The 25,805-nt window shown below is 55.2% G+C and overlaps 1 long non-coding RNA gene across 1 annotated transcript in view; it reads right to left on the bottom strand.

The window, feature by feature from the left end:
* Positions 1–8,984: 8,984 nt before the first annotated feature.
* LOC140472389 (uncharacterized) overlaps positions 8,985–25,805 on the bottom strand; it is a 53,401-nt gene continuing 36,580 nt past the window's right edge. Inside the window, exon 3 of the long non-coding RNA XR_011957607.1 lies at positions 8,985–9,098. This is a non-coding gene — a long non-coding RNA (uncharacterized lncRNA). The remainder of the gene's footprint in view (positions 9,099–25,805) is intronic.

The raw sequence follows: 25,805 nt of genomic DNA, 5'->3' as shown, positions 1-25,805 counted from the left end.
GGTCTACAACATGACCAACAACTGAAGCACAAGTTGCAGATAGGGGAAGCTCTATAAAGAGAGATGAGGGGACACTTTCATACCCGTGCCTGGATTTTCCAATTACATTTCCCAAATCATTTCAAAGCATATGTGACAGTCTTGAGAGGCTGAATGGTCTCCTCTGTTTCTGTGCACCAGGTCATAGGAGTAAGTGACCTCCAACTGTTCCTGTCTAGCAGGTATGAGGGGCTGAATGGAACACAGGAAAATGGGACTGAGGAGTCATTAGATATTTTGACCCTTCTCCACCAGGAAGTAAGATTGTGGCTGATCAGGTTGTGGACTCAGCCCCTCTTTCCTGTCTGTATCCCAATATCCGTTAGTCCAATCTGTTCACTCCGATCAGATATCAAATCTGATCCAGTCCCATTTGCCAGCATTTGGTAAATATCTCTCCTCTTTCAGATACATTTTAAATGTGCGATTGTAACCGCCTTCACCACTTCCTCTGACAGCACTTTCTGTACACACACCACTCTCTGTGTGAAACATTTACCTTCAGGTCCCTTCTAAATCATTCGTACTGTCCCCTCCAACCTATGCTCTCTTGTTCTGGACTCCCCAATCCTGGAGAGCAGAATGTGGCTGTTCAGAATATCCATGCCCCTGATAGTTTTGTAAACCTCTATAATGTCACCCTTCAGCCTCTGCCACTCCAGGGGGAAACGCCTCAACCTAATCAACCTCTTCCTAAAACTCAAACTTCCAGTCCTGGAATATCTGTGTCGAAATCATTTCTGCAGAAAACCGAGTTGTACGCATTATTCTTAAAGTGGCCGCACCAACGTCCTGTACAGATGTAATATGCCACCACAACTCCTATACTCAATGCTCTAACTGATTAAGGCAAATGTGCCAAATGTGTTCTGCACCACTCTGTCTACCTGCAACTCCACTTTCAAGGAACAATGTACCTGCAGTCCTATGTCCCTTTGTTTCACAACACGCCCCAGGACCTGACCATAAAGTATATAATGTTTGCCCTGATTTGCCTTCCCAAAATGCAAAGCTTCATATTTATCTAAATTAAACTTCATCTGTTACTCCTTGTCCCTTTGACCCATCTAATTGCGGTCTTGTTGTACTCTGAGATAATCTACTACACCACATTTCTGATGTCATCTGTATACTTACTAACTATTGCCCCTATATTCACATCTAAATCTTTACAGAAATGATGAAATGTAGTGAACTCAGTACTGATTCTTACAGCACACTGCTGCTCACAAGCCTCCAGGCTGAAAAATATCCCTCTTCCTTCAAGCCAATTGTGACGAGTTTCTTCTGTATCTTATGTGACTGAAACTTACTAATATGTCTACCAATCAGAATGAAATACTAGCTATGATGATAGGCTGAGTATGTTAGGTTTATTTTCACTAGATAAAAGGAGATTGAGGGGCGGACCTGATAAAGGTTTGCAAAATCATGAAGAGCACAGACAGGGTGGACAGAAACAAGCTTTTTCCCAGGTTGAAGGATTCAATAACGAGAGGTCATGCAGAAAGCCACGTTGTCTACCCCGATCAGCCCTTGCCTTCCCAAATGTATGTAAATCGTGTACCTCAGAAACCCCTCCAACAACTTACCCACCACTGACATCAGGCTCACCGGTCTACAGTTCCCCGGCTTTTTGGGTCACTGTTTCCTTTTCTAGTCCCACACCACCACTGCTCACAACACATGTGAAATGTAACCAGGTTGGTGATATGGCCGATCATATCGGTCTCAGACTGAGTCAGGGTCAGTTTTAGGAACAAGTCAGGCTAGTTTCGTTAATCTGCTAAAACAACACTTTTATGATCTAGAGCAATGTTACTCAAACTATGATGGAAAGATGAATGGCAAACCGTGTGGGTATTGCAATAATATAATCAATATTTCCCTTTCTAAAAATGCTGACACACACACACACACGCGCACACACACACACACACTCTGTAAATTTAACTTGAAAGAACTTGGTCCAAATATTATTGGAACTCATGACAAAGGATAAATTGTGAGATTGTCCAAAACGTTATTCTGCTTCAGAAGATATTGTACTCACACAAGCTGCTAGCAATGGGATTTCATCCTGGGAGAGTTTGGATTTGGCTGAATTCCCTTTGCTTTAGGCAGTGAGTAGATTCCAGTGAATTCTGGTTAGGGATCATCAAAAGCGTAGCACGGTGGTTAGCACTGCTCCCTCACAGCACCAGGGACTTGGGTTCGATTCCAGCCTTGGGTGACTGTCTGTGTGGAGTTTGCACATTCTCCCCTTGTCTGTGCGAGCTTCAAATGGGTGATCCAGTTTCGTACCTCAAACTGTGGAAGTTCGTTGGATTGGTCATGCTAAATTGTCCGTAGTGTTCAGGGATTTCTAGGTTATGTGCAATAGTCAGGGGTAAATATAGGGAAATGGGTTGGGAAGGTTGGTCTGGACTTGTTGGGTCGAAGGGCCTGTTTCCACACTGCAGGGATTCCATAAAAATAAGAAAGGTAACGATGACTTGTAGAGGATTTTTTTAGCTCACACACATTGCTGTGATGAGGAACAATGAAGGAGAGAGAGTGCAACAGGCCATTCCTTCTCGGGCAGATTACATTTTCTCCCTCTCTGAGTTGAATCACACAGTAATGTCATCCTGTCCCAAACTGGACCATGTGAGGTCTCCTTGTACATTGTCCAAACTATGTCTCCATCACATTCCCTGTTCCATGTACGTGCATCATTGCTGCTGTCATACACAGAGCCATACCCTGAGCAGAAAATGGTCTCGGTCAATTTGAAGATATGTTTATATGTCCCTGCGTCATTAGAAAATAAAACTGTTTAATTTATTCAGAATACCTGTGTTAAACTGAATGCATTTTTAAAAGAAATACAGAAATTGCTGGAAAAGTTCGCCAGGTCTCTCAGTACCCAGATGCTGTATTTGTACCATCCTCCACCACTTCCTCTGGCAGCTCATTCCATACGCACACCACCCTCTGTATGAAATGGTGCCCTTTAGGACTCCTCAAAGCCTTGCCCCTCTCACTTTCCACCAATGCCCTCTAGTTTTGAATGCCCCTAACCTGGGGAAAAACCCCTGACTACTCACCTTATCCATGACCATTCTGCTTTTACAAGCCGCTACTGTGGCGAAATGTGACCCCAATCAACACGAATGGCTGTACTTTCAGTCATCCTGGGCCTAAATTCTGAAATTCAATACTGACACCTCTTCCTTCTCCATCAAGTCACAATTCTAAATCCATTTTAATCAGTTTGTTCTTTAATCACTATTATCTGTAGCCTGCAATATTAGGGAAAGAAATCCTGCACTCACACTCTGCCCAAAGAAGGGTCTCAAATGGATATTTATTACTGAACACCAGAGACATAGGAAGAGCTTAATTTCTGACACCAAAACACTGATCACTCTTATCCAACTCTCACGTGCGGCCGCTGATTACTGTCCAGCCTCTCCTCCCCACTGACTGTGTCAGCAATCTGTCTGTCCTCCCCCTAACCACACAAGGCTACCCAAACTCAGGGTCTTTGTGAAAATCAAGGCCGGAGTGTGCAGGCCTCGTGGAGAGGGGGGTGGGTATTTTAAAATTGAAGGGGGAGGGTGAGGTGACAGTAATATCACACACTGGGCTGAGGGGTGGCTGGTGGAGTTTAGTTTGGATTAACGCGAGGTCTTGGATTTGGTAAATCAAACAACAGCAGGACCTATAAAATTAAAAGCAGGGACTTTGTCAGTGTTGTAGAACAGAGACCTAGGCGGTCAGATATAATTCGTTAAAATTTGCATCTCATACAGAAAGTGTCTTCATTGGTCAGACCTTTGAGTATCGGAATTGGGATGGCATGTTGAGGACATTCGTGAGAACTCTTCTGGTATACTGTGTCCAGTCTGGTCATCCTGCCCGCTCATTCCATAGGCACACCACCCTCTGGGTGAAAAAGCTGCCCCTTAGGTCACTTTAATATTTCCCCTCTCACCTTAAACCTATACCCTCTAGTTTTGGTCTCCCCTAACCTTAGAAAACACCTTGACTATTCACTTTGATATTATTGACCTTGATATTATTAAGCTGGAGAGGGTTGAGAACAGATGAAACTGGATGTTGTTGGGAATGCAGGGAGTGAGCGATAAGGAGAGGCTGGGTATGCTGGGACTTTTTTCACTGGAGAGGATGAGATAAGGGGTAACTTTACAGAGGTTTATAAAATATTGAGGGGTACAGAGAAGCTGAAGGGCTGATGTCTTTTCCCGAGAGTTGAGGATTCAAAACTGAGGGATATTTTAAGGTGTGATGAAAATAATTTAGAAAAGTCATGAGAAGTAATTATTTTAGACAGAAGCTGGCTTGTGTGTGGAATGAACTTCCAGAGGAAGTAGTGATAGCAGGGACAGTTACAACGTTTAAAGGACGTTTAGATCAGTCCATGGATAAGACATCTGTTTGGATGGTGCTGTGAGCAGCTGCCCTCTCCCTCCCCATCTCTGAATGAATCCCTGTTGGTTTTCACCCTCTGCCAATGTCTGCGCAGTGGCGTGTGGAGGTGTGGAGGGTGGCATTGCATCACTTTAAGCACCACAGAGACTGGCAGACCTGCCCCACACAGAGATACACAGATACACACACGGAGATGGTTAGTGCACGGCGTGAAGCTCATAGGTAATTTAAATTAAACATAGCAGTATTGGGAATATTGCAGTATTTCACTTGCTCACATTCGTGTGTGTGGGGCAGGATTTCAGTTGTTTCATGGGGACTGTGACACTATAACAATCTCAATGTTTGTAGGTGGCACCGAACCTGGAAGAACTCTGAAGTCTATGGAGGACAGTGTAGAACTCTGACAGGACAGTGACACGTTGATGTCGTGTTCAGGTGTAAGACAGATGGGGATCAGTGCAGAGCAGTGTGAGGTGATACACTTTGGTAGGAAAGACAATGAAAGACAGTTTAAAACAGCCTGTACCGTTATAAAGGGGTTGCAGGAGCAGAGGGAGCTGGGTGTATATGAGCACAGCTTGTTGAAGATGTCGGCAGGTGCGGAGAGCAGTGAATCTCACAGATTAGTTTCAGTATCTGAGCTGTTTACAGGGGGAGGTGTGGGAGGGAGTCTCCGTGCTCCTTTCCTGGGAGGTGGTGGTGACGATGTGTTGTGAGCCCACCCTCCTGCCCACCGAGACCGTGGGGATTCCATTTGTACCAGCTCGACACAAAAGGGAGATGGCATCAGGGCCACGGCTTCTAAGTTGTGCCGGGGGGAAACGGAGCTGCCAGTGAGTTTAAAGTGAGAATTGCCCTTCACTGAACATTGCCCCTCACTCGGTCGGTGGGACGTGGATGTTTCAGAATCTCCACACGAGACGTCCCGGTCCTCTCAGGCTCCTACCAGGGTCCACCCCACATGGCGCGGGGAGGGGGGTGAGGGAACGGATATCGGGTACTCCACCACATGGCTTGGCCCTCCCTGTCCTATTCCAGGGTGTTTCTCCTGAAATAGGACAAAGGGAGGGAATGAGTGAGGGTGGGAGTGGGTGGTCCTGCTGTTAGTGTTAGTGTAGATGGGGAGGGAGTCATGGTGAGGTGTCCGGAGGGAGTTAGTCCACAGTGTTCTATCCATGCCGTGTTATTAGTGTAGGGGTGAAGTGGAGGGAGGCGGAGAGAGAGAGGGAGAGAGAGAGAGACAGAAATACAGAGAGAGAGAGAGAGAAGGTACTGCATGCGACAGTGAGAGTGGCGGAGCATGAGCCTTGTTCAGGGGTCGGTGCTATAACAGATATACAGTGAGTGTGAGGGAGCAGAGAGAATATGGTGAATGTTACCTGACAGAGTGGGGAAGCTTATTGATGCTTCTCCTGATTTGCTGGGCATTTCTTCAGACCCCAGATACTGCACTGAGCTGGGTGGGGAGCTCAGACAATACTCTGTGGGTCTGGTGGTTTCGCCCCCTCTGGGAAGAGAATGGTCCCCCTCTGTACTAGCCCATCCACCAGGACCTCCGTGCCCCTGTTGACAAACCGTAGTGTAATTGTCCCTTATCTGCCATGCTCGGGGTAAACTGGGTGATGGTGTGTACTCCATTTACAAAGCTGTAGAACAAATGCTCATCCAAAACTCTCCATCAGCTGACCTCACACAAATATCCCTTTTTCCCATCTTTCCTGGGAAGACAGGCTCATGTTACAGGACGTTATCGAAGTGGCTCCATTTCAGCATTCTGAAACCTGGGAACACATCCTTCCATGACACTGTCTCTCAGTCTCCCCCTCTCTGTCTATACCCCAAACCCCTCCCATGTGGTGATATCTAAACTGATTCCCCCGCCATCTCTCTCTGGCACTGATGTTCACACCCACAGCACCCCTTTGACAGGGCACAAAGGAGACATGGAGCTGTAAATGGGTGAAGCTGTACATCCTGTCAGTTCCAGCACGGGCTGCAAGTTTCCCCACACTGGGCAGGGATCTAACACAGTGTTACTGAGCATTGCACTGGGGCAGGGTACACAGTCCTACATGCTGGGAGGGTAACTGCTCCTGGGTTACAGATCAATGTACTGGGGTGGGGTACACAGTCCTACATGCTGGGAGGGTAACTGCTCCTGGGTTACAGATCAATGTACTGGGGTGGGGTACACAGTCCTACATGCTGGGAGGGTAACAGCTCCTGGGTTACAGATCAATGCACTGGGGTGGTGTACCCAGTCCTACATGCTGGGAGGGTAACTGCTCCTGGTTTACAGATCAATGCACTGGGGTGGGATACACAGTCCTACATGCTGGGAGGGTAACTGCTCCTGGGTTACAGATCAATGTACTGGGGTGGGGTACACAGTCCTACATGCTGGGAGGGTAACTGCTCCTGGGTTACAGATCAATGTACTGGGGTGGTGTACACAGTCCTACATGCTGGGAGGGTAACTGCTCCTGGGTTACAGATCAATGCACTGCGGTGGTGTACACAGTCCTACATGCTGGGAGGGTAACTGCTCCTGGTTTACGGATCAATGCACTGGGGTGGGGTACACAGTCCTACATGCTGGGAGGGTAACTGCTCCTGGTTTACAGATCAATGCACTGGGGTGGGGTACACAGTTCTACATGCTGGGAGGGTAACTGCTCCTGGTTTACAGATCAATGTACTGGGGTGGTGTACACAGTCCTACATGCTGGGAGGGTAAATGCTCCTGGGTCACAGATCAATGCACTGGGGTGCTGTACACAGTCCGACTCACTTGGAGGGTAACTGCTCCAGGTCGGCAAATTAATTCACGGCTGATCACTGCACAGTTCCGTGTGCTGGTCAGTCATTCGGGTTGAGGTTTATACATACTGCAATGATGTGGTCTGTGCAGCTCCCCACGCTGGATGGATATTTGTTTCAGGATCACACATTAGTGCCCTGCTGTGGTCTGCACAGCTCCCCGTCCTGGACAGAAATCTAGTCCGGGTTTATAGATCAATGCACTGCTGTGGTCTGCAAAGCTCTCGGTCCTGAACAGATATCTAGTCTGGGTTTATAGATCAATGCACTGCTGTGGTCTGCACAGCTCCCCGTCCTGGACAGATATCTGGTCTGGGTTTATAGATCAATGCACTGCTGTGGTCTGCACAGCTCCCCGTCCTGGACAGATATCTAGTCCGGGGTTATAGATCAATGCACTGTTGTGGTCTGCACAGCTCTCAGTGCTGTACAGATATCTAGTCCGGGGTTATAGATCAATGCACTGCTGTGGTCTGCACAACTCCCGGTGCTGGGCAGATATGTATTCCGGGGTTATATATCAATGCCCTGATCTGATCTGCGCAGTGTTCCACTCTGGACAGATTGCTGGATTGTATTGACCGGTGTAATGGATGAATCTGAACAGATTGCTGGGTTGTACTGAGCAGTACACTGGCCTGGTCTGTACAGTGTTCCCCGGTGAACAGATATCTCCCTCTGGGTGTATGGTGTTTGGGCTGGTTCTGGGAGGTGGATTGAGAATGTGGTATATCTCACCATTTCAGCTGATCTGGCAATGCCTTTAGTTCCCATTCCTGTGATTGGACCCTCCGTCTCTCACCCTATTAATGTTACAGTGTGTCCAGGTACAGTATATCATGTTGGTGGGGTGGGGAGGGGGGAAAGGTCATGGACAGGTCAAGGGGTTCCCTGGAATATTCTGTCCCCAACATTCAATAACTGACATTCTCCGGAACGTTCTGTCCCTGACATTGTTTGTGAACGGCCGGACGTCAGTGAATTGAACAAACGATAAGATCCCGAGGGAAGAGATCCCGTTCCAGGGAGAAGGAGACACTGTTCCGAAGTTCCCTCAGGCAGTTAAAGGGGTGAATACGTTTTCCCTGCGTTTACATTTCATCACAACACACGATCGACCACAATTTAGACCAAAATACAGAAATTCCCAAACTCCGTTTGTCTTCAGGAAACTGGGAGAGAATCCTTCAGGACAGCAACGTTCCCACCCTCCGTATTAGGAACTGGGAAGGAGTGACCTGTGTCTGCTCTCGAGTGATCGAAAGTGTGGGAATGTTCTAGAAACCATCTGTCCTTATGGATGTGTCTCTGTGTGTTGGGGAAGGGAGGGTTTCTTGTGGTTTTTGTCACATTTTTGTCAGTAATTCCCACCTTAAGATTTGTGATTCCAGCTCCAATTATTTTAATAAATCCCTGAATACAGGGACACATTTGAAAATCTCACTGGGTCCCCGATCAAACGGGTCCCTTTGCCTCCAGGCTGATGGATAATGGGTTTGTTTTCCTTCCTCACAGTTAACGTAGTGACCATCTACGTCCTGCTTTATAAAGATTGTGGATTGTCTCCATGTGTCAGACGTTACCTGGGGGCCATGGCAGCGGCGGATCTCCTGGTCATTATCCTCGACCTGATCCTGAGACACATTCCCATTGTTTATTGGGAACAGTTTTATTTCGTGGAGTACTCCGTCCCCGTGTGTAATATCCACGCCGTCCTGCTTTATGCAGCCGCTGACTGCTCTGTCTGGTTCACCGTCACTTTCACCTTTGATCGGTTTGTGGCCATTTGTTGCCAGAAGCTGAAAAGTAAATATTGCAGTGAGAAAACGGTGGCTGTGGTTCTGGGAGCAGTGACTGTGCTGAGCTGTTTAAAGAACATTTCCTGGTATTTTATGCTCGAGGCTCGGTATTGGCTGGCGAACCACCCCTGGTTTTGTGAGGTAACAGACGCTGTTGTATTCTCCAGTGTCTGGGTCACAATCGAGCTCCTCCACAACATTCTAACCCCGTGTGTCCCATTTCTCCTGATTCTGCTGCTCAATGTTCTCACCGTCAGACACATTTTAGTGACCAGCAGAGCCCGCAGGAGACTCCGCGCTCACACCAATGGGGACGCTCAGTCTGACACTGAAATGAGAAACCGAAAAAAATCCATCATTTTACTGTTTGTGATCTCGGCCAATTTCATCCTGTTATGGTCAACGTTAATGCTGTATTCTATATGGAGACGGATGTTTGCTATTGGGTATCACTCTGTGTATCTCCATGACTTTGTGCGGGAATTGGGCTTCATGCTGCAGCTCCTCAGTTGCTGCACAAACACCGCGATTTATGCCGTGACCCAGACTAAGTTCAGGCAGCAGCTGAAGAATGTGCTGAAATATCCCATCACCCAAATCCATCCATCCATCAAATTCCCTCATTAATCAATCCATCCAGCATTTTCTCATTTCAGTTCAGTGTTCCAGTGATGCAGCAGCCTGTCGCTATGGTAACAGACTGAGGGTGGCGCTGGTTTGTCCATCCTTATCCCCCAGGGGGGTAACAGGGAAACATTTCAATGTTTCTCAAAACTCAGTGGCCAGTGAGAAAAGGCACCATCCCACTAACTGTATCCATCACTTCCATTTGTAACCAATAAAAATGTTGATTAAAGCATGCCGAGCAGCAGAGTGGCCGATGTTGTTGTGTGTCTTTGTGTTGGAGAAGCTGAGCTGGAGAGAGACAACTCAGCCCCAAGTCCTGGTCCTCAGGGAAGGGGAGGGCACCGCGCCCTGAGCTCAGGAGCTGGGTTTAACTCCCTCTGTTCCCCCCCCCCACTCCAACCTGGACTCCCCATTTCCTGTCGTGAGTGGGACAGGATTTCAGTTGTTTCATGGGGACTACCCTCCTTCCCAATCTCTGGATCAGAGGGAGAGGGACGCGTCAGGGAGACAGATTGCATCAGAGAGGGGGGGGGCAGGAGGGAAAGAGATTTAGTGAGAGAGAAACAGAGGGAGGTGGGGAGAAAGAGAGACTGAGGTAGGGGGATCAAGAGTGAGAGAAGTGGAGAGAGAGTGAAGGAGCAGGGAGAGACAGTGAGAGCGAGAGAGAGGCAAGGGAGAGCTAAGGTGAGGAAGAGAGAGAGAAATAGGGGAGGATATAATGAGAGAGGGGTCAGAGAGTCGGGGACAGAGAGAGGGGGACAGAGAGAGAGGGGGGACAGAGAGAATGGGACAAAGAGAGGGGGAACAGAGAGGGGGGACTGAGAGTGGGGGACAGAGAGAGGGGAACAGAGACTGGGGGACGGAGAGAGTGGGGGCAGTGAGTGGGGGATGGAGCGACTGGGGGACAGAGGGGGGTCAGAGAGTGGGGGATGGAGAGAGTGGGGGACGGGGGGACGGGGGGACAGAGAGGGAGGTGACAAAGAGAGGAGGGAGTGAGTGGGGGACACAGAGAGAGGGGTAAAGAGAGATGAGTACAGAGAGAGGGGGCAGAGAGAGGGGGGACATAGAGAGGGGAACAAAGAGAGGGGGGCAGAGAGAGGGGGACTGAGAGTGGGGGACAGAGAGAGGGGAACAGAGACTGGGGGACGGAGAGAGTGGGGGACAGTGAGTGGGGGATGGAGCGACTGGGGGACAGAGGGGGGACGGAGGGTACGGGGGACAGAGAGTGAGGTGACATAGAGAGGAGGGAGTGAGTGGGGGACACAGAGAGAGGGGGAAAGAGAGATGAGGACAGAGAGAGGGGACAGAGAGGGGGGACAGAGAGAGGGGGACAAAGAGAGGGGGACAGAGAGAAAGGGGGGACAAAGAGAACAGGAGAGAGAGGGGGCAGAGAGAGGGCAAAAGAGAAAGGGGGACAGAGAGAGGCGGACAGAGAAAGGGGACAGAGAGCAGGGGGACAGAGAGGGGAACAGAGAGAGAGAGGGATAGAGAGGGGGACACAGAGAGAGTGGGGGACAGAAAGAGGGGGGTACATAGAGAGGGCTGGGAACGAGAAGGCAGGACGAGAGTGGGGAACAGAGAGGGAGGTCAGAGAGATTGGGGACAGAGAGGGGAGGGACGGAGAGGGGAGGGACAGAGATGGGGGCAGAGAGAGGTGAACAGAGAGAGATGGGACAGAGAGAAGGGGGACAGAGAGTGAAGGGGACAGAGAAACCGGGACAGAGAGAGTGGGGCAGATAGACTGGGACAGAGAGAGGGGTAAAAAGAGACGGGGACAGAGGGGGCGGACTGAGAGCGGGGGGACAGAGAGAAGGGGGACACAGAGAAGGGGGACAGAGAGAGAGGGGGACCGAGAGAGGGGGACAGAGAGCGGGAGGGTCAGAGAGGGCTGGGACCAAGAAGTCGGAGACAGGTGGAGGGGGGGGGGGTAACAGACAGAGGAATACAGAGAAGGGGGGACAGAGAGAGGGGGAGACAGAGAGGGGAAGGACAGATATATAGAGGAGGACAGAGACTGGGACAGAGAAGGGGGGAAAAGCGAGGGGGACTGAGAGAGGGGGACAGAGAGAAGGGGGGATAGAGAGAGGTGGACAGAGAGAGAGGAGGACAGAGAGAGAGGGAGGACAGAGAGAGGTGGTACAGAGAGAGGGGGGACAGAGAGAGGGGGAACAGAGGGGGGTACAGGGAGAAGGGGAGATAAAGAGATGGAGCAGAGAGAGAGGGAGGACAGAGAGAGGTGGTACAGAGAGAGGGGGGACAGAGAGAGGGGGAACAGAGGGGGGTAAAGGGAGAAGGGGAGACAGAGAGAGAGTGGGGACAGAGAGAGAGATTGGGGACAGAGAGAGGGGGTGCCAGAGAGAGGGGAGAAAGAGAGAGAGGGGGGACGGAGAGAGAGAGAGGGGGACAGAGAGAGGATGGGGCAAAGAAAGAGAGGACAGAGAGAGGGGGGGACAGAGAGAAGGGGGACAGAGAGGGGGCGGTCAGAGTGAGAGAGGGGGTCAGAGAGAGAGGGGGACAGAGAGAGAGGGGACAAGAGAGTGGGGACAAGAGAGGGGGGAGAGAGAGGGTTGAGTGATAGGGGAGAGAGAGGGGGTAGTGAGAGGGGGAAGAGAGAGAGGGGACAGAGAGAGGGGTACAGAGAGAGAGAGGGTAGACAGAGAGATGGGGACAGAGGGAGAGGGAGGGACAGAGTGAGAGGTTGACAGAGAGATTGGGGACAGAGTGAAGGGACATAGACCGGGGCGACAGAGAGAGAGGGACAGAGAAAGAGTGGGGACAAAGAGAGGGGGGATATTGAGAGAGGGGTACCGGGAGATGGGGGCGAAGAGAGAGGGGGACAGAAAGAGAGGGGCAGAGAGAGCGGGGGAAAGAAAGAGGAGGAAAGAGAGACGGGGACAGAGGGGACGGACAGAGAGAGAGTGGGGACACAGAGGGTGGGACAGAGAGAGGGGGGACAGAGAGGGAGGGAACAGAGAGCGAGGGGGACAAGAGAGTGGGGGGAGCAAGGTAGGGGACAGACGGAGAGAAAGAGGGGTCAGAGAGTGCGGGACAGAGAGTGGGGGACAGAGAGTGGGGGATGGAGAGAGTGGGGGACAGAGGGGGGACGAGGGAGAGAGTGGGGGACAGAGGGGGGAACGGGTAGACAGAGAGGGAGGTGACAGAGAGATGAGGGAGTGAGAGGGGGACACAGAGACGGGGGGGACAGAGAGCACGTGGGGACAGAGAGGGGGACAGCGAGAGAGGTGGACAGAGAGATGAGGACAGAGAGAACGGGAGAGAGAGGGTGACAGAGAGAGGGGGAGAGAGAGAGGGGGACAGAGGGGGCGTACAGAGAGAGGGGGACAAAGAGAGGGGGACAGAGAAAGAGGAGACAGAGAGAACGGGCGAGAGAGGGGGGAGACAGAGAGCAGGGGGATAGAGAGAGGGAGACAGAGAGTGGGGAACAGAGAGAGGGGGACAGAGAGTGTGGGACAGAGAGAGGGGTCAGAGAGACGGTTCAGAGAGAGGAGGGGACAGAGAGACGGGGAAAAAGAGAGGGGGAACAGAGAGAGGGGGCAGAGAGTGGGGGACAGAGAGAGGGGGACAGAGAGTGGGGGACAGAGAGAGAGAGGGGGGGACAGAGAGTGTGGGGATGGAGAGAGTGGGGGACAGAGGGGGGGACGAGGGAGAGAGTGGGGGACAGAGGGGGGAACGGGTAGACAGAGGGGGAGGTGACAGAAAGAGGACGGAGTGAGAGAGGGACACAGAGATGGGGGGACAGAGAGCACGTGGGGACAGAGAGGGGGACAGCGAGAGAGGTGGACAGAGAGATGAGGACAGAGAGAACGTGAGAGAGGTGGTGACAGAGAGAGGAGGAGAGAGAGAGGGGGACAGAGAGAGAGGGGGTATAGAGAGAGGGGGACAAAGAGAGGGGGACAGAGAGAGAGGGGATAGAGAGAACGGGCGAGAGAGGGGGGACAGAGAGCAGGGTGATAGAGAGAGGGAGACAGAGAGTGGGGGACAGAGAGAGGGGGACAGAGTGGGGGACAGAGAGTGGGGGATGGAGAGAGTGGGGGACAGAGGGGGGACGAGGGAGAGAGTGGGGGACAGAGGGGGGAACGGGTAGACAGACAGGGAGGTGACAGAGAGAGGAGGGAGTGAGAGGGGGACACAGAGACGAGGGGACAGAGAGCACGTGGGGACAGAGAGGGGGACAGAGAGGGGCACAGCGAGAGAGGTGGACAGACAGGGGGGACAGAGAGATGAGGACAGAGAGAACGGGAGAGAGAGGGTGACAGAGAGAGGGGGACAGAGAGAGGGGGACAGACAGAGGGGGACAAAGAGAGAGGGGGACAAAGAGAGGGGGACAAAGAGAGGGGGACAGAGAGAAAGGGGACAGAGAGAACGGGCGAGAGAGGGGGGACAGAGAGCAGGGGGATAGAGAGCGGGAGACAGAGAGTGGGGAACAGAGAGAGGGGGACAGAGAGTGGGGGACAGAGAGTGGGGGATGGAGAGAGTGGGGGACAGAGAGAGGGGGACAGACAGTGGGGAATGGAGAGAGTGGGGGACAGAGGGCGACGGGAGGACAGAGAGGGTGGTGATAGAGAGAAGATGGAGTGAGAGGGTGACACAGAGAGAGGGGGACAGAGAGGGGGAAAGAGAGAGAGGGGGACAGAGAGAGGAATAGAGAGAGAGGGGGGACAGAGAGAGTGAGGTGACAGAGAGCAGGGGTAAATAGAGAGGGCTGGGACCGAGAAAGCGGAAAGGGGGGTGGGCAGAGAGGGGGGTCAGAGAGAGGGTGGACAGAGAGAGTGTGACAGAGAGGGGAGGGACGGAGATGGGGGACAGAGATGGGGGCAGAGGGAGGGGGAACAGAGAGAATGGGGACAGGGAGGAGGGGGACAGAGAGTGAAGGGGACAGAGAGACGGGGACAGAGAGGGGGGGACAGATTGGGGGGCAGAGAGAGAGAGAGAGAGGGGAACCGAGAGGGGGACAGAGGAAGGGGGGGGTGGACAGAGAGAGGGAGGTCAGAGTCAGGGGGACAAAGAGAGTGGGGACAGAGAGAGGGTGGGACAGAGAGAGAGACGGACAGAGAGAGACAGGGACAAGAGAGTGGGGGGAGCGAGGTAGGGGAGAGATGGGGAGAGAGGGTGGATATGTATAGAGGAGGGTCAGTGAGTGGGGGACAGAGAGAGGGGGACAGACAGAGAGGGGGGATAGAGAGAGGGGGACAAAGAGAGGGGGAACAGAGAGAGGGGGACAGAGACTGGGGGAGAGTGAGGGGGGACAGAGAGAGGGCATGGAGAGAGTGGGGACAGAGACTGCGGGATGGTGAGAGTGGGGGACAGAGGGGGGGACGAGGGAGAGAGTGGGGGACAGAGGGGGGGAAGGGGAGACAGAGAGGGAGGTGACAGAGAGAGGAGGGAGCGAGAGGGGGACACAGAGACGGAGGGACAGAGAGCACGTGGAGACAGAGAGGGGGACAGCGAGAGAGGTGGACAGAGAGAACGGGAGAGAGAGCGTGACAGAGAGAGGGGGACAGAGAGAGGGGGAAAGAGAGATGAGGACAGAGAGAACGGGAGAGAGAGGCTGACAGAGAGAGGGGGACAGAGAGAGGGGGACAGAGATAGGCGGAGAGAGAGGGGGGGATAGAGAGAACGGGCGAGAGAGGGGGAACAGAGAGCAGGGGGATAGAGAGAGGTAGACAGAGAGTGGGGAACAGAGAGAGGGGGCAGAGAGTGGGGGACAGAGAGTGAGGGACAGAGAGTGAGGGATGGAGAGAGAGAGAGGGGGACAGAGAGAGGGAGGGGCAAAGAAAGAGGACAGAGAGAGGGGGGACAGAGAGAAGGGGTACGAAGAGGGGGCGGTCAGAGTGAGAGAGGGGGTCAGAGAGAGAGGGGGACAGAGAGAGAGGGGGACAAGAGAGTGGGGACAAGAGAGTGGGGGGAGAGAGAGGGTTGAGTGATAGGGGAGAGAGAGGGGGTAGTGAGAGGGGGAAGAGAGAGAGGGGACAGAGAGAGAGGTACAGAGAGAGAGAGGGTGGACAGAGAGATGGGGACAGAGGGAGAGGGAGGGACAAAGTGAGAGGGTGACAGAGAGAGTGGGGACAGAGAGGAGGGTGACAGAGAGAGGGGGGACAGAGAGAGGGGGACTGAGAGAGAGTGGGGAAAGAGAGAGGGGACAGAGAGAGGTGGGACAGAGAGAGAGTGGGGACAGAGAGAGAGGGGATATTGAATGAGGGGGACAGGGAGATGGGGACGAAGAGAGAGGCGGACAGAAAGAGGGGGGTAGAGAGAGCGGGGGAAAGAAAGAGAAGGAAAGAGAGACGGGGACAGAGGGGACGGAAAGAGAGAGTGGGGACAGAAAGGGTGGGACAGAGAGGGAGGTGACAGAGAGAGGAGGGAGTGAGAGGGGAACACAGAGACGGGGGGACAGAGAGCACGTGGGGACAGAGAGGGGGACAGAGAGAGAGGTGGACAGAGAGAGAGGGATAGAGAGAAAGGGGCGACAGAGAGAGAGGGACAGAGAGATGAGGGCAGAGAGAACGGGAGAGAGAGGGGGACAGAGAGAGAGGGGCAGAGAGAGGGGGGACAGAGAGATGAGGACAGAGAGAACGGGAGAGAGAGGGTGACAGAGAGAGGGGGCCAGAGTGAGGTGGACAAAGAGAGAGGGACAGAGAGATGAGGACAGAGAGAACGGGAGAGAGAGGGTGACAGAGAGAGGGGGACTGAGTGAGGGGGACAGAGAGAGGGGGTCAGAGAGACGGGTCAGAGAGAGGGGGGACAGAGAGAGGGGGACAAAGAGAGGGGGAACAGAGAGAGGGGGTAGAGAGTGGGGGACAGAGAGATGGGGACAGAGAGTGGGGGAAAAAGAGAGGGGGACAGAGAGAGAGGGACAGAGGGGGGGGGACAGACAGTGTGGGGATGGAAAGAGTAGGGGACCGAGGAGGGGACGAAAGAGAGAGTGGGGGACAGAGGGCGGACGGGTAGACAGAGAGGGAGGTGACAGAGAGAGGAGGGAGTGAGAGGGGAACACAGAGACGGGGGGACAGAGAGCACGTGGGGACAGAGAGGGGGACAGAGAGAGAGGTGGACAGAGAGAGAGGGATAGAGAGAAAGGGGCGACAGAGAGAGGGGGACAGAGAGATGAGGACAGAGAGAACGGGAGAGAGAGGGGGACAGAGAGAGGGGGGCAGAGAGAGGAGGGACAGAGAGATGAGGACAGAGAGAACGGGAGAGAGAGGGTGGCAGAGAGAGGGGGACAGAGAGGGGGGGACAGAGATAGGGGGACAGAGAGATGAGGACAGAGAAAACGGGAGAGAGATGGTGGCAGAGAGAGGGGGACAGAGTGAGGTGGACAAAGAGAGAGGGACAGAAAGATGAGGACAGAGAGAACGGGAGAGAGAGGGTGACAGAGAGAGGGGGCCAGAGTGAGGTGGATAAAGAGAGAGGGACAGAGAGATGAGGACAGAGAGAACGGGAGAGAGAGGGTGACAGAGAGAGGGGGGCAGAGAGAGGGGGACAGAGAGATGAGGACAGAGAGAACGGGAGAGAGAGGGTGACAGAGAGAGGGGGACAGAGAGAGGTGGACAGAGAGATGAGGACAGAGAGAACGGGAGAGAGTGGGTGACAGAGAGAGGTGGACAGAGTGAAGGGGACAAAGAGAGAGGGACAGAGAGATAAGGACAGAGAGAACTGGAGAGAGAGGGTGACAGAGAGAGGGGGACAGAGAGAGGGGGGACAGGGAGATGATGACAGAGAGAACGGGAGAGAGAGGGGGAAAGAGAGAGGGGGCAGAGAGAGGGGGGACAGGGAGATGATGACAGAGAGAACGGGAGAGAGAGAGGGTGGCAGATAGAGATGGGGCAGAGAGAGGGGGACAGAGATAGGGGGACAGAGAGATAAGGACAGAGAGAACGGGAGAGAGATGGTGACAGAGAGTGGGGGACAGAGTGAGGTGGACAAAGAGAGAGGGACAGAGAGATGAGGACAGAGAGAATGGGAGAGAGAGGGTGACAGAGAGAGGGGGACAGAGTGAGGTGGACAAAGAGAGAGGGACAGAGAGATGAGGACAGAGAGAACGGGAGAGAGAGGGTGACAGAGAGAGGGGCGCAGAGAGAGGGGGACAGAGATAGGGGACAGAGAGATGAGGACAGAGAAAACGGGAGAGAGATGGTGACAGAGAGAGGGGGACAGAGAGAGGTGGACAGAGAGAGTGGGACAGAGAAATGAGGACAGAGAGAACGGGAGAGTGAGGGTGACAGAGAGAGGGGGACAGAGTGAGGTGGACAAAGAGAGTGGGACAGAGAGATAAGGACAGAGAGAACGGGAGAGAGAGGGTGACAGAGAGAGGGGGACAGAGAGAGGTGGACAGAAATAGGGGGCAGTGGAAAGAGGATACAGAGAGAATGGACGAGAGAGGGGGACAGAGAGCAGGGGGATAGAGAGAGGGAGACAGAGAGTGGGGAACAGAGAGAGGGGGACAGAGAGTGGGGGACAGAGAGTGGGGAATGGAGAGGGGGGGGGACAGAGGGGGGACGGGGGGACAGAGAGGGTGGTAATAGAGAGAGGACGGAGTGAGAGGAGGACACAGAGAGAGGGGACAGAGAGAGAGGACAGAGAGAGAGGGATAGAGAGAGAGGGATAGAGAGAGAGGGGGGACAGAGAGAGTGAGGGGACAGAGAGAGGGGGAACTTAGAGAAAGCTGAGACCGAGAAAGCGGGAAGGAGGGGCCAGAGAGGGGGGTCAGAGAGAGGGGGGACAGAGAGAGTGTGACAGAGAGGGGAAGGACGGAGATGGGGTACAGAGATGGGGGCAGGGGGAGGGGGGAACAGAGAGAATGGGGACAGGGAGAAGGGGGACAGAGAGTGAAGGGGACAGAGAGACGGGGACAGAGAGGGGGTGACAGATTGGCGGGTGCAAAGAGAGAGAGGGAGACCGAGAGAGGGGGACAGAGGAAGGGGGGTCAGAGAGAGGGAGGTCAGAGTCAGGGGGACAGAGAGAGGGTGGGACAGAGAGTTTGGGAAAGAGAGAGGCGGACAGAGAGAGAGGGGGACAAGTGAGTGGGGGGAGCGAGGTAGGGGAGAGATGGGGAGAGAGGGTGGATATGTATAGAGGGGGGTCATTGAGTGGGGGACAGAGAGAGGGCGACAGACAGAGAGGGGGGACAGAGAGAGGGGGACAAAGAGAGGGGGAACAGAGAGAGGGGGACAGAGACTGGGGAAGAGAGAGGGGGGACAGAGAGAGGGCATGGAGAGAGTGGGGACAAGAGAGTGGGGGGAGAGAGAGGGTTGAGTGATAGGGGAGAAAGAGAGGGTAGTGAGAGGGGGAAGAGAGAGAGTGGGACAGAGAGAGGGGTACAGAGAGAGAGGGTGGACAGAGAGATGGGGACAGAGGGAGAGGGAGGGACAAAGTGAGAGTGTGACAGAGAGAGTGGGGACAGAGAGGAGGGTGACAGAGAGAGGGGGGACAGAGAGGGGGAACTGAGAGAGAGTGTGGACAGAGAGAGGGGACAGAGAGAGGGGGACAGAGAGAGAGTGGGGACAGAGAGAGGGGGGATATTGAATGAGGGGGACAGGGAGATGGGGACGAAGAGAGAGGCGGACAGAAAGAGGGGGGTAGAGAGAGCGGGGGAAAGAAAGAGGAGGAAAGAGAGACGGGGACAGAGGGGACGGAAAGAGAGAGTGGGGACAGAGAGGGTGGGACAGAGAGAGGGGGGACAGAGTGGGAGGGAACAGAGAGAGAGGGGGACAAGAGAGTGGGGGGAGTGAGGTAGGGGACAGATGGGGAGAGAGAGGGGTGCATAGAGAGGGGTCAGAGTGTGGGGGACAAAGAGAGGGGGAACAGAGAGAGGGGGACAGAGAGTGGGGGACAGAGTGTGGGGGACAGAGAGTGGGGGACAGAGAGAGGGGACAGAGAGAGGGTTACAAAGAGAGGGGGAACAGAGAGAGGGGGTAGAGAGTGGGGGACAGAGAGAGGGGGACAGAGAGTGGGGGAAAAAGAGAGGGGGACAGAGAGGGGGGGACAGAGAGTGGAGGATGGAGAGAGTAGGGGTCAGAGGGGGGGACGAAAGAGAGAGTGGGGGACAGAGGGGGGACGGGTAGACAGAGAGGGAGGTGACAGAGAGAGGAGGGAGTGAGAGAGGAACACAGAGACGGGGGGACAGAGAGCACGTGGGGACAGAGAGGGGGACAGAGAGAGAGGTGGACAGAGAGATGAGGTCAGAGAGAACGGGAGAGAGGGTGGCAGAGAGAGGTGGGGCAGAGAGAGGGAGACAGAGATAGGGGGACAGAGAGATGAGGACAGAGAAAACGGGAGAGAGATGGTGACAGAGAGAGGGGGACAGAGTGAGGTGGACAAAGAGAGAGGGACAGAGAGATGAGGACAGAGAGAACGGGAGAGAGAGGGTGGCAGAGAGAGGTGGGGCAGAGAGAGGGGGACAGAGATAGGGGTACAGAGAGATAAGGACAGAGAGAACGGGAGAGAGATGGTGACAGAGAGAGGGGGACACAGTGAGGTGGACAAACAGAGAGGGACAGAGAGATGAGGACAGAGAGAACGGGAGAGAGAGGGTGACAGAGAGAGGGGGACAGAGTGAGGTGGACAGAGAGAGAGGGATAGAGAGATGAGGACAGAGAGAACGGGAGAGAGAGGGTGACAGAGAGAGGGGGACAGAGTGAGGTGGACAAAGAGAGAGGGACAGAGAGATAAGGACAGAGAGAACGGGAGAGAGAGGGTGACAGAGAGAGAGGGATAGAGAGAGGTGGACAGAGATAGGGGACAGAGAGAGAGAGGATACAGAGAGAATGGACGAGAGAGGGGGACAGAGAGCAGGGGGATAGAGAGAGGGAGACAGAGAGTGGGGAACAGAGAGAGGGGGACAGAGAGTGGGGGACAGAGAGTAGGGAATGGAGAGAGGGGGGACAGAGGGGGGACGGGGGGACAGAGAGGGTGGTAATAGAGAGAGGACGGAGTGAGAGGAGGACACAGAGAGAGGGGACAGAGAGAGGAGGACAGAGAGAGAGGGATAGAGAGAGAGGGATAGAGAGAGAGGGGGGACAGAGAGAGTGAGGGGACAGAGAGAGGGGGAACATAGAGAAAGCTGAGACCGAGAAAGCGGGAAGGAGGGGCCAGAGAGGAGGGTCAGAGAGAGGGGGTACAGAGAGAGTGTGACAGAGAGGGGAAGGACGGAGATGTGGGACAGAGATGGGGGCAGAGGGAGGGGGGAACAGAGAGAATGGGGACAGGGAGAAGGGGGACTGGGGACAGGGAGAAGGGGGACAGAGAGTGAAGGGGACAGAGAGACAGGGACAGAGAGGGGGTGACAGATTGGCGGGTGCAGAGAGAGAGAGCGGGAGACCGAGAGAGGGGGACAGAGGAAGGGGGGACAGAGAGAGGGAGGTCAGAGTCAGGGGGGACAGAGAGAGGGTAGGACAGAGAGTTTGGGACTGAGAGAGGCGGACAGAGAGAGAGGGAGACAAGAGAGTGGGGGGAGCAAGGTAGGGGAGAGATGGGGAGAGAGGGTGGATATGTATAGAAGGGGGTCAGTGAGTGGGGGACAGAGAGAGGGGGACAGAGAGAGGGGGACAAAGAGAGGGGGAAGAGAGAGAGGGGGACAGAGAGAGGAAAATGGAGAGTGTGGGGACAGAGAGTGGGGGATGGAGAGAGTGGGGGACAGAGGGGGGGACGAGGGAGGGAGTGGGGGAAAGAGGGGGCAACGGGTAGACAGAGAGGGAGGTGACAGAGAGTGGAGGGAGTGAGAGGGGGACACAGAGACGGGGGGGGACAGAGAGCACGTGGGGACAGACAGGGGGACAGAGAGATGAGGACAGACAGAATGGGAGAGAGAGGGTGACAGAGAGAGGGGGGACAGAGAGAGTGTGACATAGAGGGGAGGGACGGAGATGGGGGACAGAGATGGGGGCAGAGGGAGGGGGGAACAGAGAGAATGGGGGACAGGGAGAAGGGGACAGAGAGTGAAGGGGACAGAGAGACGGGGACAGAGAGGGGGGGGACAGATTGGGGGGCAGAGAGAGAGAGAGAGGGGAACCGAGAGGGGGGAAAGAGGAAGGGGGGGGACAGAGAGAGGGAGGTCAGAGTCAGGGGGACAGAGAGAGTGGTGACAGAGAGAGGGTGGGACAGAGAGAGGCGGACACAGAGAGAGGGGGACAAGAGAGTGAGGGGGCGAGTTAGGGGAGAGATGGGGAGAGAGAGGGATGTATAGAGAGGGGTCAGTGAGTGGGGGACAGAGGGGGGACGAGGGAGAGAGTGCGGGAAAGAGGGGGGGAACGGGTAGACAGAGAGGGAGGTGACAGAGAGTGGAGGGAGTGAGAGGGGGACACAGAGACGGGGGGACAGAGAGCACGTGGGGACAGAGAGGGGGACAGAGAGATGAGGACAGAGAGAATGGGAGAGAGAGGGTGACAGAGAGAGGGGGACAGAGAGAGTGTGACAGAGAGAGTGTGACAGATAGGGGAGGGACGGAGATGGGGACAGAGATGGGGGCAGAGGGAGGGGTGAACAGAGAGAATGGGGACAGGGAGAAGGGGGACAGAGAGTGAAGCGGACAGAGAGACGGGGACAGAGAGGGGAGGACAGATTGGGGGGCAGAGAGAGAGAGAGGGGGTCCGAGAGGGGGACAGAGGAAGGGGGGGGGGGACAGAGAGAGGGAGGTCAGAGTCAGGGGGACAGGGAGAGTGGGGACAGAGAGAGGGTGGGACATAGAGAGGCGGACAGAGAGAGAGGGGGACAAGAGGGTGAGGGGGCGAGGTAGGGGAGAGATGGGGAGAGAGAGGGGTGTATAGAGAGGGGTTAGTGAGTGGGGTACAGAGAGAGAGGGACAGAGAGAGAGGGGGGAGAGAGAGGGGAACAAAGAGAGGGGGAACAGTGAGAGGGGACAGAGACTGGGAGAGAGAGGGGGGACAGAGAGAGGTGGTCAGAGAGAGGGCGGTGGAGAGGGGGGGACTCAGAGTGGCGGATAGAGAGAGTGGGGGACAGAGGGGGGAAGGGAAAACAGAGAGGGAGCCGAGAGAGAGTAGGGAGTGAGATGGGGACACAGAGACAGGGGGTACAAAGAGCGTGTGGGGACCGATTGGGGGACAGAGAGAGAGGGGGACAGCGAGACGGGGACAGAGAGATGAGGACAGAGAGAACGGGAGAGAGAGGGGGGACAGAGAGTGTGGGACAGAGAGAGAGGGGGACAGAGAGAACGTGAGAGAGAGGGGGACAGAGAGCAGGGGGACAGAAAGTCGGGGACAGAGAGTGGGGCACAGAGAGTGGGGGATGTAGAGAGTGGGGGACAAAGAGAGGGGGACAGAGAGTGAGGGGTGGAGAGAGTGGGGGACAGAGGGCGGGACGGGGGGACAGAGAGGGAGGTAACAGAGAGAGGACGGAGTGAGATGGAGACACAGAGAGAGGGGGGACAGAGAGGGGGGCAGAGAGAGAGGGATGGAGAGAGGGGGGTACAGAGAGAGTGAGGGGCCAGAGAGAGGGGGGTACATAGAGATGGCTGGGATCGAGAAGGCGGGAAGGGGAGTGACAGAGAGAGGGGTCAGAGAGAGGGTGGACAGAGAGAGGGTGACAGAGAGGGGAGGGACAGTGATGGGGATAGAGATGGGAGCAGAGAGAGGGGGGAACAGAAAGAATGGGGACAGAGAGAAGGGTGACAGAGAGTGAAGGGGACAGAGAGATGTGGGACAGAGAGGGGGGGACAGATAGAGGGGGGAAGAGAGAGGGGTAAAGAGAGGGGGACAGGGAGAGGGGGTGACAGAGAGGAGGTACAGAGAGGGGGGGGCAGAGAGGGGGGACAGAGAGAGAGGGGGACAGAGAGAAGGGGACAGAGGAAGGGGGAAAGAGAGAGGGTGGTCAGAGTCAGGGGGACAGAGTGAGAGGGACCGAGAGAGTGACAGAGAGAGGGGGACAGAGAGAGGGCTGGGACTGAGAAGCGGGGGACAGAGAGGGGGATTGAGAGAGGGGAACAGAGAGAGGGGGGAAAGAAAGAGGGGGAGAGGGAGACAGAGAGGGGGGAGGACAGAGGGGGGGATAGAGAGAGGGGTGACAGAGAGAGGGGGGACAGAGAGGGGGGAAAAGAGGGGGTGTACAGAGTGAAGGGGCGACAGGGTGAGGGGGCAGAAAGAGTGGGGACAGTAAGAGATGGGAGAGGGAGAGACGGGGATGCAGTAGAGAGACGGACAGGGGGACAGAGAGGGAGGGACAGAGAGAGGGGGAAAGAGAGAAGGGTACAGAGGGGGCAGACTGAGAGTGGGGGGGACTGAGAGAAGGAGGGGCAGAAAGAGAGGGAACCGAGAGAGGGGGACAGAGAGCGGGAGAGACAGAGAGAGATGGGGGGACAGAGAGAGTGGCGGGTCAAAGAGAGAGGGCGGCAGAGGGGGCAGAGAGAGGTGTACAAAGAGAGGGGAACAGGGGGGTACAGAAAGGGGGAAAATTAGGGAAGGGGGACAGAGAGAGGGGGGGACAAAGAGAGAAGAGGACAGAGAGAGTGGGGGGCAGAGAGAGGGAAACAAAGAGAGGGGGACAGAGAGAGGGGGACAGAGAGCGGGGGAGGGGGGGCGGGGGGGCAGAGAAAGGAGGACACAGAGAGGAGGGAACGGAGGAAGAGGGGGTCCTGAGGGGGAAGAGAGAGGGGTGACAGAGAGAGTGGGGACAGAGAGAGGGGGACAGAGACAGTCGGGACAGAGAGAGTTGGGCAGAGAGTGTGGGGACAGAGAGACGGGGACAGAGAGAGGGAGGGGCAAAGAAAGAGGGGACAGAGAGAGGGGGAAGATAGAATGGGACAGAGGGAAGGGGGACAGAGAGGGGGCGGTCAGAGAGAGATGGGGGATCAGAGAGAGAGGGGGAGAGAGAGAAGGGGGACAAGAGAGTTGGGGGAGAAAGAGGGTGGAGTGACGGGGAGAGAGAGGGGTAGAGAAGGGGGAAGAGAGGGGGACAGAGAGAGGGGTGCAGAGAGTGGGGGGACAGAGAGAGGGGAACAGAGAGAGGGGAACAGAGAGAGAGGGGTGGACAGAGAGATGGGGGACAGAGGGAGAGGGAGGGACAGAGTGAGAGGGTGACAGAGAGGGTGGGGACAGAGAGGAGGATGACAGAGCGGTGGGTACAGAGAGGGGGGACAGACAGAGGGGGACACAGAGATAGTGGGGACAGAGAGAGGGGTCAAGAGAATGGGGATAGAGAGGGGGGTAAAGAGAGGGGGAAGAGAGGGAGTGTGGACATAGAGAGAGGGAACAGAGAGAGGGGGACAGAGAGAGTAGGGTCAGAGAGAGAGGGGTGGACAGACAGAATGGGGACAGAGAGGAGGGTGACAGAGAGAGGGGGGACAGACAGAAGGGTGGACAGGGAGAGGGGAGACAGAGAGGGGAGGGACGGAGAGTGGGACAGAGAGAGTCCGAACAGAGAGGAGGGGTCATAGAGAGATGGGACGGAGGGGGGGAACAGAGAGAGGGGAACAGAGAGAGGGGGACAGAGAGAGGGGGGACAGAGAGTGGAGAGGGTGCGGGTGAGAGTGCGTTGGGAGAGAAGGGAGAGAGACTGGGTAAGTGATCGGGGTAAGAGAGCAGGGTAAGAGACAGGGGAGAGAGAGAGAGGGGAGGGAGAGAGGGGAGTGAGAAAGAGAGGGGAAGGAGCGAGACGAGAGAGAGTGGGGTGAAAAAGAGGGGAGATGGAGAGAGGGGAGGTGGAGAGAGGGGAGAAAGAGAGGGGTGGAAAGAGAGGGGTGAGAGAGAAAGGGTAGAGAAACAGGGGTATAGAGCGAGGGAGAGAGCGAGACAGAGGGGGTGGAGAGAGTGGAAGAGAGAGAGAGGGGAGAGAGAGGGGAGAGAGAGGGGAGAGAGAGAGAGAGGAGGCGAGAGAGGTCGGAGAGCGGGAGAGGGAGGGGCGTGAGAGAGGGTGAGAGAGATGGTGTGAGAGAGGGGTGAGAGAGGGGGTGAGAGAGAGGGAGAGAGTGGAGACGAGTGGGGGCGAAAGTGGGGGCGAGAGAGGGGGTGAGAAGGGGTGAGGGAGGGGGCAAGAGTGGGGGGAAGAGTGGGGGGCAAGAGAGGGGGCGAAAGTGGGGGCGAGAGTGGGGCGCGAGAGAGGGTGCGAGAGGGG

This window comes from Chiloscyllium punctatum, unplaced genomic scaffold (genome assembly GCF_047496795.1).
Source record: "Chiloscyllium punctatum isolate Juve2018m unplaced genomic scaffold, sChiPun1.3 scaffold_308, whole genome shotgun sequence".
NCBI lineage: Eukaryota > Metazoa > Chordata > Chondrichthyes > Orectolobiformes > Hemiscylliidae > Chiloscyllium > Chiloscyllium punctatum.
Note: the sequence above shows the minus strand (reverse complement) of the source record. Positions and strands in the feature narration are given on the sequence as shown.